This window comes from Pelobates fuscus, chromosome 13, assembly GCF_036172605.1.
Source record: "Pelobates fuscus isolate aPelFus1 chromosome 13, aPelFus1.pri, whole genome shotgun sequence".
NCBI lineage: Eukaryota > Metazoa > Chordata > Amphibia > Anura > Pelobatidae > Pelobates > Pelobates fuscus.
Genome location: NC_086329.1, coordinates 79,429,384 through 79,448,328, shown reverse-complemented (window position 1 = coordinate 79,448,328; position 18,945 = coordinate 79,429,384).

The window sequence follows — 18,945 nt, the reverse complement described above, 5'->3', positions numbered from 1 at the left end:
CCTCTGCAATGCCACGCATTCCTTGCTTGTCAGCCGTCAGCAGGTTTACCCAATGCGCAGTGTAGGTGATATACCTGCCCTGACCATGCTTTGCAGACCAGGTATCAGTGGTCAGATGGACCCTTGCCCCAACGCTGTGTGCCAGACATGCCATGACTTCCTTTTGCACAATCGAGTACAAGTTGGGGATTGCCTTTTGTGAAAAGAAATTCCGGCCGGGTACCTTCCACTGCGGTGTCCCAATAGCTACAAATTTTTTGAACGCCTCAGACTCAACCAGATTGTATGGTAAAAGCTGGCGGGCTAATAGTTCGGACAAGCCAGCTGTCAGACGCTGGGCAAGGGGGTGACTTGGTGACATTGGCTTCTTACGCTCAAACATGTCCTTGACAGACACATGACTGTGGGCAGATGAGCGGGAACTGCTCAAGGCGGGAGACGGAGTGGCGGATGGTTGAGAGGGGGCAAGAAGGACAGCAGCGGTTGACGTGGCTGAAGATGCTAGACCAGGAGGAGGATGGCGACTTAGAGTAGGCGTGCTGCTTGTACTCATGTGTTGATCCCATAGGCGTTTGTGATGTGAGATCATGTGCCTACGCAAAGCAGTTGTACCTAGGTGGGTGTTGGACCTCCCACGACTCAGTTTCCTTTGGCACAGGTTGCAAATGGCATCGCTGTTGTCCGAGGCAGACACACAAAAAAATGCCACACTGCTGAGCTCTGCAATGACGGTATTCTGGTGGTGGACACAGCATGCGTTGATTGGCGTGCTGTCGGGCTGACCCCGGGTGCCAATGCATGCTGTCTGACTGTGCCACTAGCTCCTTGCGACGACCCCCCCCTGATTCCAACTCGTCTCCTCCTCCTCTCTGTCTCCCCATCTGAACTTTCGCCCTGTTCTTCTTCTTGCCGAGCGGGCACCCACGTGACATCCATGGACGCATCGTCATCATCAACCGCTTCGCTTGTATCTGACAACTCAGAAAAGGAAGCAGCAGCGGGTACAACATCATCATCATCACACCGTACCTCCATGTGTTTAATGCTGCCTGCCTGAGACATATCCCTGTTATCTACATCCTCTAGCAATAATGGTTGCGCATCACTCATTTCTTCAAACGGGTGTGTGAATAACTCCTCTGACATACCAAGTAAAGCGGCTGTGGTGCTAGTTTTGGTGGTGGCGGCAGGCGGGTGAGTGGTATCTTGAGAGGTGCCTGAAGCTAAGCTGGAGGAGGATGGTGCGTCAAGGTTCCGAGCGGAGGCTGTACAAGATTGGGTCTCCTGTGTTAGCCAGTCAACTATGTCCTCAGAACTTTTCAAGTTCAGGGTACGTGGCTTCTGAAAACTGGGCATTATTCTAGGGCAAAAGGGAATCACAGCACCACGACCACGACAGCCCCTGCGGGGTGGCCTGCCTCTGCCTGTCATTTTTTGGGGGATTAGTGGTACTATGCGTGCAAGCTACTGTGAGACCAGATATGATTGGCAATGTGAACTGTAACAGTTCTGCAGAGCACACACTGTAGGCCTGACACACCCGCTTGAAGACAAGTAACTGCTATTCAATCTATAACAGTGAAAAACAAATTTTCTTTGTAAAAGCACAGTATAGAGACACCAGATATGATTGGCAATGTGCACTTGAACAGTTCTGCAGAGCACACACTGTAGGCCTGACACACCCGCTTGAAGGCAAGTAACTGCTATTCAATCTATAACAGTGAAAAAAAAAAATTTGGTTTTAAAAGCACGCTATAGAGACACCAGATATGAGTGCCAACTGTCAAAGTACGCTGGCAGGGTTGTGCAGGGCACACGCTGAAGGAGGGCCTGACAGAGCCGCTTGAAGGACACTGACTGGCTGCTATTAGCTTACACTAGAAACCTTTTTTCTTTGTAAAAGCACGCTATAGAGACACCAGATATGATTGGCAATGTGCACTGGAACAGTTCTGGAGAGCACACGCTGAAGGAAGGACTGACAGAGCCGCTTGAAGGACACTGACTGGCTGCTATTAGCTTACACTAGAAACCTTTTTTCTTTGTAAAAGCACGCTATAGAGACACCAGATATGATTGGCAACTGTCAAAGCACGCTGGCACAGTTCTGCAGAGCACACGCTGAAGGAAGGACTGACAGAGCCGCTTGAAGGACACTGACTGGCTGCTATTAGCTTACACTGGAAACCTTTTTTCTTTGTAAAAGCACGCTAAAGAGACACCAGATATGATTGGCAACTGTCAAAGCACGCTGGCACAGGTCTGCAGAGCACACGCTGAAGTAGGCCTGACACCCAGACGCTTGCAGACAACTAACTGCTCTTCTATTACAGTGAAAAAAAATTATTTCTTTTAAATGTAAAGCTTAACCTATTGTAAAAACAGATATGAGTGGTGGCACTGACTGTGCAAATGGGCAAGGCATCCAACCTGACACAGAAGCTGGCAGGCAGGCAACTGCTCTTCTATTACAGTGAAAAAAAATTATTTCTTTTAAATGTAAAGCTTAACCTATTGTTAAAACAGATATGAGTGGTGGCACTGACTGTGCAAATGGGCAAGGCATCCAACCTGACACAGAAGCTGGCAGGCAGGCAACTGCTCTTCTATTACAGTGAAAAAAAATTATTTCTTTTAAATGTAAAGCTTAACCTATTGTTAAAACAGATATGAGTGGTGGCACTGACTGTGCAAATGGGCAAGGCATCCAACCTGACACAGAAGCTGGCAGGCAGGCAACTGCTCTTCTATTACAGTGAAAAAAAATTATTTCTTTTAAATGTAAAGCTTAACCTATTGTAAAAACAGATATGAGTGGTGGCACTGGGCAAGTAGGCACAGTATCCAATGTGAACCTCACACAGAAGCTGGCAGGCAGGCACCTGCAATTACATTACACAGGGAAAAAAAAAAAAAAAAAAAGCAGCCTGATGTTATAGCCCTAAAAAGGGCTTTTTGGGGTGCTGTCCTTACAGCAGAGATCAGAGGAGTCCTTCAGGATTGTAGTGGACACTGAATACCCTAGCCTAGCTATCAATTTCCCTATCTAATCAGCAGCAGCTAAACTTTCCCTCCTCTCACTAAGCATGCAGCTTCAGAATGAATCGAAAATGGATGCTGGGAGGGAGGTTGGAGGGTGTGGAAGGGAGGGAGTGCTGCTGATTGGCTGGAATGTGTCTGCTGACCGAGAGGCACAGGGTCAAAGTTTGCCCAATGATGACGAATAGGGGGCGGATCGAACTGCGCATGTGTCCGCCCGCCGTGGCGAACGCGAACACGCTAAGTTCGCCGGGAACTGTTCGCCGGCGGACAGTTCGGTACATCACTATTCTCGACACAACCCCTTTTGAACACACCACAAACCTAATTATAAAATCGGCAGCTTACTTGGCTTTCTATGGGTTTTTGAGACCTAAAGAGTTCTCGGTGGAAAAAGCAACCGATTCTAAATTTTGCCTCCAAAAGAAACACCTACACAAAGAACAAGACCACTATATCCTATCTATTTCCCATACCAAAACAAGCCGAACAGGTCCTCCGGTAGAAATTAAATACTATCCTACCTTTACCAAATGATGTCCTGTACTAATTTTAGATAGACTAGTGATGTCCCAAATCACTTCCAGCCCAGCTTGTCCACTGTTGGCCATTCAAGGGAAGCCCCTAACAACCAAACAATTTATGTATTACATTCGTACTTTATTACTCAGGCTTGGACATAACCCACACGCATTCACGGGTCATTCCTTTCGCATTGGTGCAGCTTCAGCTGCCTCAGGTAACCACGTACCGACACACATCATTAAAAACATGGGAAGAGTCTATGGTCTGATCATAGTCTCATTCTAATAGATTTTGGCAAGAGATCTTCTAGGGTGCGTACTACTTGGAGACTGAATGATGCTCTTATCAATGATACGAAAAATAAGGAAGAATTAATCCAATTATTAAAATTCTTTTGGTTAGAAAACAGCTCCTCTGATACATCGCCGGCAAATAACTGGTGTACACACAAATCAGTTATGCGAGGCTATCTAATTAAATTAGCCCATATAACGAGGTCTATGAAGGGTAAGACCCTATCTGATCTGTATATCGAGTTCTATAACTTGTCTAAGTTAAATAAACAAAATCCATCTGCAGAAATGAAAACTAAAATAAATGATGTACAAAAACTAATTAATTTAAAAGTGGAAGAAAAAATTAAATTAAATATTTACAAACTAAGATTAAAAAACTATTGTACAGGTAATAGAGCTAATAAAAATTTGTCAAAAAGACTACAAAATTATCACGCGAAAAATCGAGTAGAACAACTGATAGATGGCCAAAAGGTCTATTCAACACCCGCTGCAATAGGGGAGAGATTCAATCAATTTTATGAAGATCTATATAACCTCAAAATGTCCCCTAATCTAATGGATATTCAAAACTATTTAGCGGACACGCAGATCCCAAAAGTTTCAGCGCATGATCTATTAATTTTAAACAGGATTATTTCGGCCGATGAAGTTAAATTCCAAATAAATAGACTCCCTATTAATAAAACACCAGGCCCTGACGGTTTTACGAATTTATATTATAAACAGATGCAGTCCTTATTAATCAATCCTTTAACAGACATGTTTAATCAAATAGCTCTAAACAAATTTTTTCCAACTGAATTACTACAGGCTAATATTATTCCGATATTGAAACCTGATAAAATTAGTAACAACCCTAGTAATTATAGACCTATAGCTTTGATTAATGTGGATATGAAGATCTATGCGGCCATAATTGCTGACAGAATAAAGACTATTATTGCGACATTGATCCATCCAGATCAGATAGGGTTTGTCCCGGGTAGGCAGGCATCAAACAATACTAGAAGAATAATTGACACTCTAGACTGGGCCAACAGATATCGGATTCCCTTCCTGGCCCTGTCATTAGATGCCGAAAAAGCATTTGACAGGGTCGGGTGGGGTTATCTTAGCGAACTTCTTATTGCATTTGGGTTCACTGGATGGATACACGACGCCATCATGGCTCTGTATTCCTCCCCCACTGCGAGAACGGTAGGACCAAATATCACAGCAGGGTGGTTTGCACTTAAAAACGGTACACGACAAGGATGTCCTCTTTCCCCCTGCTGTATATCTTGTCTATTGAGCCCTTGGCAATCAATATTAGGAATAATCCTTTGATCCAAGGTGTCCATACGAATTCGATGGACGCTAAAATATCATTATACGCGGACGATGCGTTACTCACTCTTACATCCCCAGAGTCTTCTCTAAAATTTTTAATGATCGAAATTAATAAATATTCTACAATTTCGAACTTTAAGCTAAATATAACCAAATCCACAGTAATGTATGTGAATATGAACAACGACCTGGTAAACACTTTAGCCCACGCCTATAAATTTGTATGGACAGACTTGGAATTAAATTATCTAGGACTATATATAACTACCAAAGTGACAGCTATAATGGAGAGGAATATAATGTTCCTTATGAGAAATATGAATCTCAAACTAAAAAGATGGAAAAATTTAGAAACTTCCTGGCAAGGCAAAATAAATATTATTAATGCGTATATATTGCCTAAATGGCTATACTTATTTTCTATGATTCCACTCAAAGTCCCTGGGCCCTGGCTGGCTATGATTCAATCCAGTTTCAATAATTTTATCTGGAATAATAAAAAACCTAGAATTGCTCAAAGGATATTAACTAGAAAACTGTCTAACGGGGGTTTAAACTTTCCTAGTATTACCTACAGTTATCATGCTAATATCATTAGACATATCTACCTCCTTCAGGACCCTGAGCAGGTCTTAGAACCATGGTATAATATTGAATCTGAAATGGTCCAAACAGACAGACTGCAACACTCGATGTGGATAGTTACAAAGAACTCTCTAATGAATTTGTTTAAGAACTCAACGATACTATTCCAAATTCTAGAAGAGTGGTTATTAATTAAGAAAAAACTAGCCCTAGGAAATATGATATCCAAATCATGCACATTAGACATACTGCAAATTCTTATAGAAGATCTCTCTTTAAAGAACTGGGCTAACGCTGATAGAATAAAGTTTTCACAAATTATGCAAGGAGATAATATTTTGCCATTTCAGAGCATTAGTGATATTTTCCACATTCCACGCAGGGAAATTTTTACTTATCTACGGATAAAAAACTATATTCATAAAAATGTGCTCAAATCGTCTTCTATCTATGCGAAAAAGTTGGAAGTTATATTTAAGTCTCAACCCATTAAAAAAAGCATGGCTGTCGCCTTATCAATGCTGGAACTTCTTAAAGAGTCCCCATATAGTTTGATTAAGAAGTGGGAACAAGATTTAGAACTACAAATTTCTTTAGACGATTGGAATTCCTCTTTAACTCGGGTGAATAAATATATCCATTGTCTGAACCTGTCGGAATGCCACTTCAAAGTTCTCTATAGATGGTATTATACACCTGCTAGACTAGCTAAAATGTTTCACTCTTCTGATCCAACTTGTTGGAGATGTGGTAGCCATTTAGGTACGTACATACATATCTGGTGGACATGTCCAGCTGTTAAGTCTATTTGGTCTTGGGCGTTTAATATTTTTTCATTAATGACTACAAACAGAATTCCGGAGAATGCTGCTTCGGCTATTTTACATCTGAATATGTCTTTAGATTCACAAAGAGATTTCTGTTTTGCCATTCATTCTTTGATTGCGGTTAAAATCATTATCGCAAGACACTGGAAAGTATCTAAGTCGTTTGACAAACGACTATTGATAGACCAAATTAGATTCCAATTATCAATGGAATATGAGTTGATCAATAATGCGACTTTTACTTCTAAGAAAAAGAGATGGTATTGTGAATGGTTAGACAAATATAGTATATTATTTGGATAGTTCTCCTATGGTTAAATTAGATATCTGCATAGACAGAGAAAGAAGGGATAAAATTAAAACAGAAGCCAATAACCTCAGTCCATGGAAAGGGAGTTGTTTGAAAAGATGCTCTAAGGAAATTTTTTTTTTTTTTTTTTTTTTTTTTTTTTTTTTTTTGGTTTTGTCGTGGTTAATCTATGTTAGTATGCTGTCATGCGGGTCTATAATTGAACATGTGATCACTGTGTTTGATCATGTACCATCTATCACTTATGTATTTGTTTGATATTTGTGCACACTTGTTGATCTGTATTAGTTTCAGCACACTTGTTGTCTATGTCAAATAATAATGAAAAACTTTTTCAATAAAGACATAATTAAAAGAAAAAAATGCACGGCCACTTGGAGTGGGAAAATGGACAATTCCTTTATATTTTTTATATATATGTTAGAATTTGCAGAGATTTACCAACTCATATAAATATCTTTAATTGAGACTCATTACTCATCTTTTTTAAAGACACTGACCACCAACAATGCATTGTTCACTTTAATAGCATCAGAACACCCCACCAATTACCAAATATATAATTATGTATACATTTACTTTATGCTCATTGCCAATAGTGCTATTAACAGATACAAATGCATTCCTAATGCATCAATAGTAATGTTGTAATAATAACTAAATATGTTGTAAACATGTCTTAATAAGTACCATGGACAATGAACTCCTGCCTGGTGTACATAGTCCAATAAGCGACTATGGATAATCTGTATTTTTGTGCTGCTACATGGAGAGATAAATAGATCAACCTCTTTGTGGATACTTTTACATGTTAATAGAGATTTTTATTATTATTGGTATTTATATAACGCCAACTTATTCTGCAGAGCTTTACAATGTACAAAGGGGGAAATGTAACAAAAAAATACTAAAAAAAAAAAAAAAAAAAAAAAAAAACATGGGAAGATGGAAATCATCTGCATACAATAGGTACATTCCTAACCCTGAAAATGAAATAAGAATGGCTTTCCATAATATGTCTAAATAATGTTTGTATTTAAATAAACATATGAATTGTCAGAAATTGCTTCTAATCATTTTTGCCCTCTTTTACAGGCCTAACCTCACATCAGTTTCGGCACACCTCAACTGACTTGCTATTACTAATACTGCTTCTTTTTATTATCATTGCCTAACGTCCTCGAAATGTGCCGTACACAAATAGAAGGCTTGGCCTGGAATTGTGGGATGTACAACTTGCCCTATATAACGCACTACAATCCGGCTTACCTGTCAGCGACGAACCCGGAAGTGCCCCTCCCACCGCACCCTCAATTTATTATTTCTCCTAGGTGGGCCCTCTTTTACAGGCCTAACCTCACGTCAGTTTCGGCACACCTCAACTGACTTGCTATTACTAATACTGCTTCTTTTTATTATCATTGCCTAACGTCCTCGAAATGTGCCGTACACAATATATATATATATATATATATATATATATATATATATATATATATATATGTTTATTTATTGCTTTTTCTAAAATAAAAAAACATTTAATTATACAGTAAGCATACTCACATGCAGACACAAACAATCTCACTGACACACAAGCTCATTGATACACAGCCTCATTGACAAAAAATATCACTGATATACATAAGCTCATTGACATAAAAACACAAGCTTACTCACTAGCAGACACACACACAGCTTAATGTAGTGGTTCTGGTGTCTATAGCCTGTCCCTGCAGGCTTTTCAATGTAAACCCTGACTTTACATTGCTTCCTAGTGACACCTCTAGTGACAGTCACTCAGATGGTCTCTAGAGGTGCTTCCTGTGTTCAGGCTCCCACGCTCTGGAGGCGCTGAACGTTCCTCATAGAGATACATTGATTCAATGCATCTCTATGAGGAGATGCTGATTGGTGTAGCGTTATGTCAAAGCATTGGATTGGCTGAGATCATCAAGCTTGATGATCTCAGCCATAGAGGCAAGGCCAGTCGAGGGGAGACCAGCACGGCGTGGGAAAAAAAAAAGGTAAGTAAAAACACTATTTTTAAACGCACATACACACACACATACACCACGACAGACACTACAACAACTTCAATAAGATGAGGTTGTTGGAGTGCTTTCAGTGTTCGTTTAATCCTAAATCTAGCTCCCAGAAACCCTAATGTTGACCATTAATCCTAAACTCTAACTCCAGTTTCTAAAAACTCAAAAATAATTTAACAATCTAATTTTAATATTCTGTAAACCTACCTCCCATAACACCAAACTTTAACTTCATAACATTACCCTCTAGCACCTTCATAAAAATAAGAGAATATTTGAGCAAAAAACGGAAAAAAACGTTTTCCCCTCCAGCAAAATGAATCTATAAACAACGATGTTCGCACTTGTAGGAATGCGCTAGATGTGTGCTTGATGTGCAGGGGTAGGCAGCCTTTGGCACGCCAGATGATGTGGACAGGGGCGGACTGAGAACCCTCAGGGCCCCCGGGCAAAATAAATCAAGGGCCCCCTTACAGGCCCCACCCATACTCCGCAGCAAGCGCCACCCATGTCCCGCCTCCATGCACCGCCTCCAGCCACACCCTACACAATCTTTAGACACAAGGAACAAAAGTGCAATAATCCCTTCAAGGCCCCAGTAGAGACTAAAATTGAGGGCTAATGGGCCATGGAGGGGGGTCTTTCTAGCAGAGGCTATCTCAGTGTCCTTTAGAGAGTGTGTTAGAAAGAATCCCCTCCAGGCCCTATTAGAGACTACAATGGAGTCTAATAGGCTTGGAAGGGGGTCTTTCTAACAGAGGCCATCTCAGTGTCCCTGCTGGAAACAGTCGCCTCCAAGCCCCAGTAGAGACTACAATTGAGGGCTAATAGGCCATGGAGGGGGGGAGCATTCTAGCAGAAGCTATCTCAGTGTCCTTTAGAGAGTGTGTTAGAAAGAATTTCCTCCAGGTCCCATTAGAGACTACAATGGAGTCTAATGGGGCCTGGAGGGGGGTCTCTCCAACACTCTGGTTCCTATTCACAATATAGCAACACAACATAGCTCCTCAAGTTAGTTCCTCTTACCTTAATTACTGTTGCTGGCTGGCAGTCTGTGGGCTTGCTGGAAGGCTGTGGGCTTACTGGCTGCGGCTGGCAGGCTGTGGGCTTGCTGGCTACTGCCGGCAGGCTGTGGCTTGCTGGCTGCGGTTGGCAGGCTGTGGGCTTGCTGGCTGCGGTTGGCAGGCTGTGGGCTTGCTGGCTGTAAGCCTAACTGGTGGCATGTGGGCTGGCCGGCCGGCCTGTGGGCTGGCTGGCTGGCTGGCCTGTGGGCTGGCTGGCTTGCTGGCTACTGGGGCACTTGTAGATTATTTAAAGAAATAATCCATGCACAATAACCACTACTGCTCTGTGTAGTCGTTATGGTGCCAGGAGGGCCGGACCCCCCTTTCAGAGTAAGTAGTCAAACCGTTTAAGAACAGTTTGACAACTTACCTGGGGTCTGCTGGGATATGAGGCTGTAGTAGGGTATAGGAGCAGTGGTGCAATGTGTAAGGGGTGCAGTGTGTGTGAAAGGTTCAGTGTGTGTGAGGGGGTGTAGTGTGTGAATGTGTAGGGTGTGTGGGGCAATGTGTGTATGAGGGGGCTGTGTATGTGTGTGGCAATGTTAGTATGGGGGGCAATGTGTGTATGAGGGGGCTGTGTATGTGTGTGGCAATGTTAGTATGGGTGGGCAGTGTATGTGTGTGTGAGGCAATGTGTGTAAATGTGTATGGTGTGTGTGGGTGTATGGGGGGCAGTGTGTGAATGTGTATGGTGTGTGGGGGCAGTGTGTTTATGGGGCTAGAGTTCACTCTCACCACTGCGACCACCAGGAATCCCTGGTGGTCACAGTGTTGAGAGTGAACTCTAGCCCGTAGCTCCAGGGCTAGTTTACTCTCGCAAGAGCCGTAACGTTGCCGTGGTAACCGCGGCAACGATCTGTGCTCGCGCAAGAAGGACCCAGAGGAGCTGCAGGCTGAGCTCCCGGGTCCTCTCTTCCTCCCTCCCCTGTCGGCTGCCCGCACGGTGCCTGCGGACAGGGGAGGGGGCAATTGCCCTCCTCTTACTCCCCCCCTCCCTTTCTCTTCTTACCCCCCTCCCTTTCTCTTCTTACCCCCCTCCCTGTCTCTTCTTACCCCCCTCCCTGTCTCTTCTTACCCCCCTCCCTCTTTCTTCTTACCCCCCTCCCTTTCTCTTCTTACCCACCTACCTTTCTCTTCTTATCCCCCCTCCCTATCTCTTCTTATCCCCCCTCCCTATTTCTTCTTATCCCCCTCCCTCCATTCCCCCCCTCTGTTCATTCCCCCCCTCCCTCTGTTCATTCCCCCCCCCTCTGTTCATTCCCCCCCTCCCTCTGTTCATTCCCCCCCTCCCTCTGTTCATTCCCCCCCTCCCTCTGTTCATTCCCCCCCTCCCTCTGTTCATTCCCCCCCTCCCTCTGTTCATTCCCCCCCTCCCTCTGTTCATTCCCCCCCTCCCTCTGTTCATTCCCCCCCCCCCTGTTCTTACCCACCCCCTCCCCTGTAGCGTGGCCGAGCTGCTTTGCGATCCACGGTGCCGGCCGGAGTAATAGGAAGGTGCACACTGAGTGTGCACCTTCCTGTCAGTCCGGCCGGGTACAGGAAACAGAAACTCCTGTTCCGCGCGGAACAGGAGTTTCTGTTTCCTGTACCCGGTCGGACTGACAGGAAGGTGCACAGTGTGCACCTTCTTATCACTCCGGCCGGGCACCGCGGACCGCACAGCAGCTCGGCCACGCTACAGGGGAGGGGAGGTGAGAAGCTGCAGCCGCCTGAGCGCTCTTAAGAGAGCGCTCAGGCGGCTGCAGCATTTAAAGGGGCGGCCGGGCCCCCTGATGGCGGGCCCCCCTCCCGGCCGGGCCCTCGGACCATGTCCGAAGTGCCCGACCGTCAGTCCGCCCCTGGATGTGGAGTACATGTCACCTGGTGCTTTGCCAGCATTATGGCTGTAAACGCATTATGGGAGATGTAGTCCTTAACATTTAGAGTGCTGAAGGTTGAATACCCATTGCCCTAACAGATGTCCAAACACTTCCCCTCCCATTAGTTCTCTAGTGCACATTTTGTGTCAGTTTGGGGTAGTTTATCTAGTTAAAAGAAAACTTATGCCTATGTATGCACAAAGTCCCACTATTAAAATAAAGTAGTATAAGGTGCAGAGTCCTTTACATTTAGATGTTAATGTGTCATTGATGAATACAAAGAAGTACCCAGCATGACTACATTACCAAAGTTAATTTACATATTTTGAAAGTAAGAAAAATAAACCAGACTGGATTAGTAAAACGTGCTGCAGAAAAATCGACGTTCACATCTGCTATTATTTGATAGGAAATTAATATGAACTTTGTGATAAAGTCTGAAACCTGACAATAAATGAGTACATCGAATAATGAAAAAATAATATTGTAATATCATTGATAAGATGTTGATAGTACTGTAGTACAGCTCTAGACAATCAAGCGCACTCTATTGTGCATTATCCCAGCCATAAGCATAGTTGACAACAGTCCTGAACTTGCTGGGACAGTCCCAGTAAAACTAAACATCCTGTCCCATATTTCAGGGGGGAACTACAGTCAATGTAGCTGCTGCAGGGCCCATGGGAAAATGGAGAGGAATATGTGTTATCTTTATTTATTTTGGTATGTGTATGTCTGTGTGAGATTTGTTTCAGTGTGTGTCTGGGTGTTTGTGTGTCTATTTGTATGTGTGCACCTCTTTGAGTCTTGCTGTGTGTGTGTGTCTGTATGTAAGGGCGTTTGTGTGTGTGTGTGTGTGTGTGTGTGTGTGTGTGTGTGTATTACTATGTGTGTATCTCTTTGAGTCTTGCTGTGTGTGTCTGTGTATGTCAGGGTACTTGTGTGTACCTCTTCGAGTCTTGCTGTGTGTGTCTGTCAGGGTGTTTGTGTGTGTATTAGTATGCATGTGTGTGTCTGTCAGGGTGTTTGTGTTTGTATTAGTATTAGTATGCATGTACCTCCATATTGTTTCTGTGTGTGTGTCTGTGTGCTTGTGTGTGTATTGGTATGTGTGTATCTATTTGAGTCTTGCTGTGTGTGTGTGTGTGTGTGTGTGTGTGTGTGTGTGTGTGTGTGTGTATGTCAGGGAGTTTGTGTGTGTATTAGTATGTGTGTATCTCTGTGTGCATACTTGCCACAAATAGTCCTTGGGAATTGTTTTCAAAAGTTGGCAATGATGTTTAAGGAGTCACTAGAAGACACTGACAGCTTTAATCACTGAAGTGAAAAAGGTCAAGAATTTAAAGTGAGTTAAACTTTTCAACCACAAAAAGGCAGATTGGAAAACTAATCTCAAAAATTATATTTATTAATTTTTTTTCCCATTAAACTGCAGCCTAAAGGTGACATTGTTTTTGAGTATCCTGACAACTTACACTTCATTGAATTCCTAGCTCTGCAGTTTAGAGAGAGTAGTCTGATTAGTGCATTTATTAACCCACTGCTGCATGATAAAATACCAACTGAACTACCATAACTCAGAATCTGCCTGGAATCTATCCTTATTGACCTGGGGAGGGGGTTGGGTTGTTACAGTATTTATAGTAAATACATGTCTTTCTTCTGGATATTGAATAAGTTTACTTAATAAAAATAGAATACAAAATAAAAGTTAAAAAATAAATGTCTGTCAACTCCCAGCACCCTCAAACAACTGCAACATGGCTGAAGGTGATGAGAGTTGTACTCAGACTACAGCTGAAAAGATACTTTACCCATTTCTATACACTGGTGGTCCACTTATAAAGGATATCTGGCCATTAATGATAAAGATCTAAAAAGATTTCTCTTTTCAAGGCACAGAAGAGTCCCAGTGAAGTCCCAATGAAGTAAAAGGCAGTCATGTAGCCCAATGTAGCCAAAGCACAGCTTAGCGGAACAGGGTCTTGACAGGGGTTAGGAGGCGGGCTTAGGAGGAAGCGGCCAGGACTGGTGGTTTGTGGGTAAAGGGGGTTTGGCTATTTAAATAGGTAGCCATTTTGTAAAGATAACTTTTAATCTCCTACCTGGTTACGTTTGTCCCGCCCACCCTCCCTAGGTCTGTATGGGACTGTGGGGTATCCCGTTTTGTCACAGCAGCGAGATAGGGAGCCTAAGAAGAGGAAGGAGGCTCCCCAGGAAGAACGTGATGGACTGGAAACATTGTGGTCATTGGTGGTTGGTAGGTTTCGAGTCCTGGAGGTGGCTCAGAACCTGGTGGGGTAGGGGTATCCGGGTATACCCCTGCCATGGTTAATTATGTTGGCACTTTAAGTTATTTATGTTAGAGTAAAGGCGAAATGTTATATTATATATATATTGGTGTTATCTATGTGGGGTCATTGCCTTTTATATTAAAAGAAGGATACGGATGTGAGGGTGGAGCATGGGGGGCAATGACCCATATTGCATGTTAAGTTATTATGGCTATATATTATATTATTGATACAAAAAATGGGGGGAAGGGCTGCGCCACAAAACGTCAATTTGTAAAATAGTCCAAGTAAAAGAAGAGAGGGAAAGTCTTATCTGGGACGAATCCACTAGGGGATGTAGGGTCTATGGACGTTGGTCCGGAGCGGATGTCCTCTTTCTCCTCTTTGTCCTCCTTCTTAGGAATTCACTCAGATATAGGAGAAAATGAAGAGAAAAAATAGTGCAATACGTCTGATAAAAAATATACAACAGTCTAAAAGCTGGTATAAAACTCACATGTGGAGGAGCTATAACTTGCTCTAGTATGAAGGGCGTGCAGCGGTATAATCCCCGCTTATGGGATATATGGAAGGTTCCTCCGTTAGTGGTCAAATATGTAAAAAAAAGAAAGGAGACAACAAATAGTGCTCACTGGGTAAAATCCACGGTAAAAACAGAAAGTAAAAATAATACTCACAAGGATGGAGCAGACCAACTGCTCTTTGATGATAGCGTTGGTGGTATTATCCCCACCTAAGGATTGCTTGTGGTCCAAAATGATGCCAGGTAGTAAACAGGTATAAAAACGGTGCTCAGTGTATAAAATAGATAGATGGTACTAGTAAAAAAAGTGACCAAATATTCTTTAATATAATAAAATACACAGTAAAAGTCCACATACGCGTTTCGCCAATACGGCTTTATCAATATGGAAAAGAACCTGGTACCTGGCAAGGTAAAGTTTAAATAGCAGTACAGATAATTAAAATTGGCGCCAAAAATTAGGGATAGCCAATCAAAATTAGAATAATAAGCAGTAATGATATAACATATTAAAATAGACCAGTGTTATGTAATATACATTACAATAGGCTCTATGAGCCTTATAAAATATTAATGTTAGAAAAACGAAGTGTAAATAGAATAAAAATACATTTGTTAATACAGTCATGTGACCGGCAAGCGGCCGCAGGGGATTCTGGGGCTTGGAGTTTATGGACGTCGGCAAGCACTGCGCAGCTGCCGGCGTCCTAATTGGGAAGTAGGAATTAGACGTCGGCTCGCATGTGATTGCGGCCGGCGTCTGACGAATGGGTTTGCACTGTGATGTGACGACGGCTCGCGTGTAGCTGCGGCCGTCGTCATGGAAACCCAAGACGCATAATGAAACCGGCGGCTGGCATAAGGCTGCAGCCGTCGTATGGATGACCAGCTAAACTACACGATCATAGGGGGAAATGATCGGTGTAACAGGGATAAGGCTAGATATCTGATATACTGAAAAGTATCATCAGGTACTAGCCTAACATAATGAGACAATAAAATTAGTTGAAAATGACCACATAACGAATTTATAATGGGTAGATGCACCACAGGAATAACCAATTAAATGTACAGTATAAAATATTAATACAATATGATAAAACCTGCAAAGCTATATAAGCAAAAATAATAAAAGGCTGAATAAAAGGCATAAGATTACAGGAAATTATATAAATCGAAATCAACATTTAAACCATGAGGTGTGAGAGTTTGGAGTGTGTACACCCACTCCATTTCGTTTTTTCCTAGAATGTTTTTAATATTCCCCCCTCTCCATGGGATAACACATTTTTTTATTCCAATACACTTTAATAATCTAGGGTCTCTATTATGTTTAATGAAGTGTTTGGATACTGAATGATTTAAGTATCCATTTTTAATGTTTCTGCAATGTTCGCTTAATCGCGTTTTCAGGCACCTTGTGGTCATTCCAACATATTGGAGGCCACAAGGGCACTCAAGCAGATAGATAACATTTTTAGTTGCACAATTGATAAAATCATTAATTTTGTAAACATGATTTGTCATTTTGGAAGTGAATTGAGTGACTTTGTTAGGAACTGTGGGGTCCGTGCTTCTACACACTATACACATTTTGCATTTGCAAAAACCCTTAATCTGTGGAAAAAAAGAAGGTGCATATGATGTTTCTTTTGTAAAATTCTTAGTTAATATTGATTTAAAATTGCGACGTCTAATTCCTACTTCCCAATTAGGACGCCGGCAGCTGCGCAGTGCTTGCCGACGTCCATAAACTCCAAGCCCCAGAATCCCCTGCGGCCGCTTGCCGGTCACATGACTGTATTAACAAATGTATTTTTATTCTATTTACACTTCGTTTTTCTAACATTAATATTTTATAAGGCTCATAGAGCCTATTGTAATGTATATTACATAACACTGGTCTATTTTAATATGTTATATCATTACTGCTTATTATTCTAATTTTGATTGGCTATCCCTAATTTTTGGCGCCAATTTTAATTATCTGTACTGCTATTTAAACTTTACCTTGCCAGGTACCAGGTTCTTTTCCATATTGATAAAGCCGTATTGGCGAAACGCGTATGTGGACTTTTACTGTGTATTTTATTATATTAAAGAATATTTGGTCACTTTTTTTACTAGTACCATCTATCTATTTTATACACTGAGCACCGTTTTTATACCTGTTTACTACCTGGCATCATTTTGGACCACAAGCAATCCTTAGGTGGGGATAATACCACCAACGCTATCATCAAAGAGCAGTTGGTCTGCTCCATCCTTGTGAGTATTATTTTTACTTTCTGTTTTTACCATGGATTTTACCCAGTGAGCACTATTTGTTGTCTCCTTTCTTTTTTTTACATATTTGACCACTAACGGAGGAACCTTCCATATATCCCATAAGCGGGGATTATACCGCTGCACGCCCTTCATACTAGAGCAAGTTATAGCTCCTCCACATGTGAGTTTTATACCAGCTTTTAGACTGTTGTATATTTTTTATCAGACGTATTGCACTATTTTTTCTCTTCATTTTCTCCTATATCTGAGTGAATTCCTAAGAAGGAGGACAAAGAGGAGAAAGAGGACATCCGCTCCGGACCAACGTCCATAGACCCTACATCCCCTAGTGGATTCGTCCCAGATAAGACTTTCCCTCTCTTCTTTTACTTGGACTATTTTACAAATTGACGTTTTGTGGCGCAGCCCTTCCCCCCATTTTTTGTATCTGTCATTTATTTAAGGGTTTTCTGAGAGATCCCCTTATAGGGTTGCTGCCTTTTGGGTACTTAGCGCTTACTCTTATTTTCTGTTTTTTACTCTGTTTTAATTCTCTCTTGAGCCAGCTGCTTTTTACCCTACAATATGTCTATCTTCGAGTTTAGAAACAATTATATCATTGATGTAGAAAATGTTTTTGATACAGAAGTTATTAGTCCCATTCAAATAAGTTACCCCAGTACTAGCCAAGAAGAACTATTTATTAAATTAGAAAAAGCACTTAGCACTGAAATTAAGCTAAAATGGGAGATAGCCACTCTAAAGAAATATATTGATGAACAGATTACTCCCCGTGGCCTCAGATTACTCAAATTGCCCACCTCTGATCAGGACGATTTAGAATTTATGGAAGAGTGGAACAACAAACTTGAGCTGTGCACCCTGGGGCTTATGGAGACTCTAATAATAAAAAAAAGTAAAAAACTATCTACTTTAGATATAGAAATTAACGGCCTAAGAGACAGACTTTTACCCTTCACCGAGACAAAAGCCTATAAACAAAATTCAGTATTAATCCAAAGCAAAATCGAAAAAGTAGAAATTGAAACAAAACACATAAAAATCAAAAAATATATTAGAGACAAGACAGACTACTTGAACAAACAAGTCAGAACTTACCATTTAAACAAAAAATATACCTCACAAAACCCAAACCAGAGACACAACTTTGTAAGAAATAACACTTTTCGTGAATCTAGGAATTACGAAAATTCTGTGGCACACCACTCAGAACACCAATCTTATCAACACCGGAACCCTATTATTAAAAAAAATCCTTTTGCACATTCACCACAAAATATTCGCACACACAAGGCACCCAGTAACCACTACCGTGGTCCCCCACAAAGATCCCATCACTCCAACACCTACCAATATCGTCCATTCATTCAAAGAAATCGAAATAATTCTTATCAGACCCACCACAAAATCCCACCATCACCTACATACCACAATTCACCAGGACCTTCACATAAATATCTATCTCCAAAACCACAGAGATCTAGATATATCAATGATCACAAAGAGTACTCTAATTACTACAAATCACCCACGATCCCCAGTCACCAAAACAGATACCAATTACTATCATTGGATTCAGAATTTGAAAATGAAGATCATTTTTTAGAAATCAGAACCCACCCCACCTCACTAACCCAGACACCATACCCCTTACGGTCACAAAAACGGACCTTAAATTTAGAGGAAGAAGAAGTGGTAGGCGCGAACAAAAAAGAAAGACTAGAAAGACCATAACCACTCATGACAATACCAATACGAATACTGGCATTTTTAACCTTTCACAAAAAATTTTAACTAGTGCACAGATATCAGTTTTAACTAAAGGTTTTAAATTTGCCCCAACCAATGCTTTTAAACCTTTTGAAGCCTTTCTTGACGTTAATAAATTTGTCCGGAAAGCGACCCTTAAAAGATTTTTTATAGAAAAAAACGAAGAGAATTCCATTTTAAACTC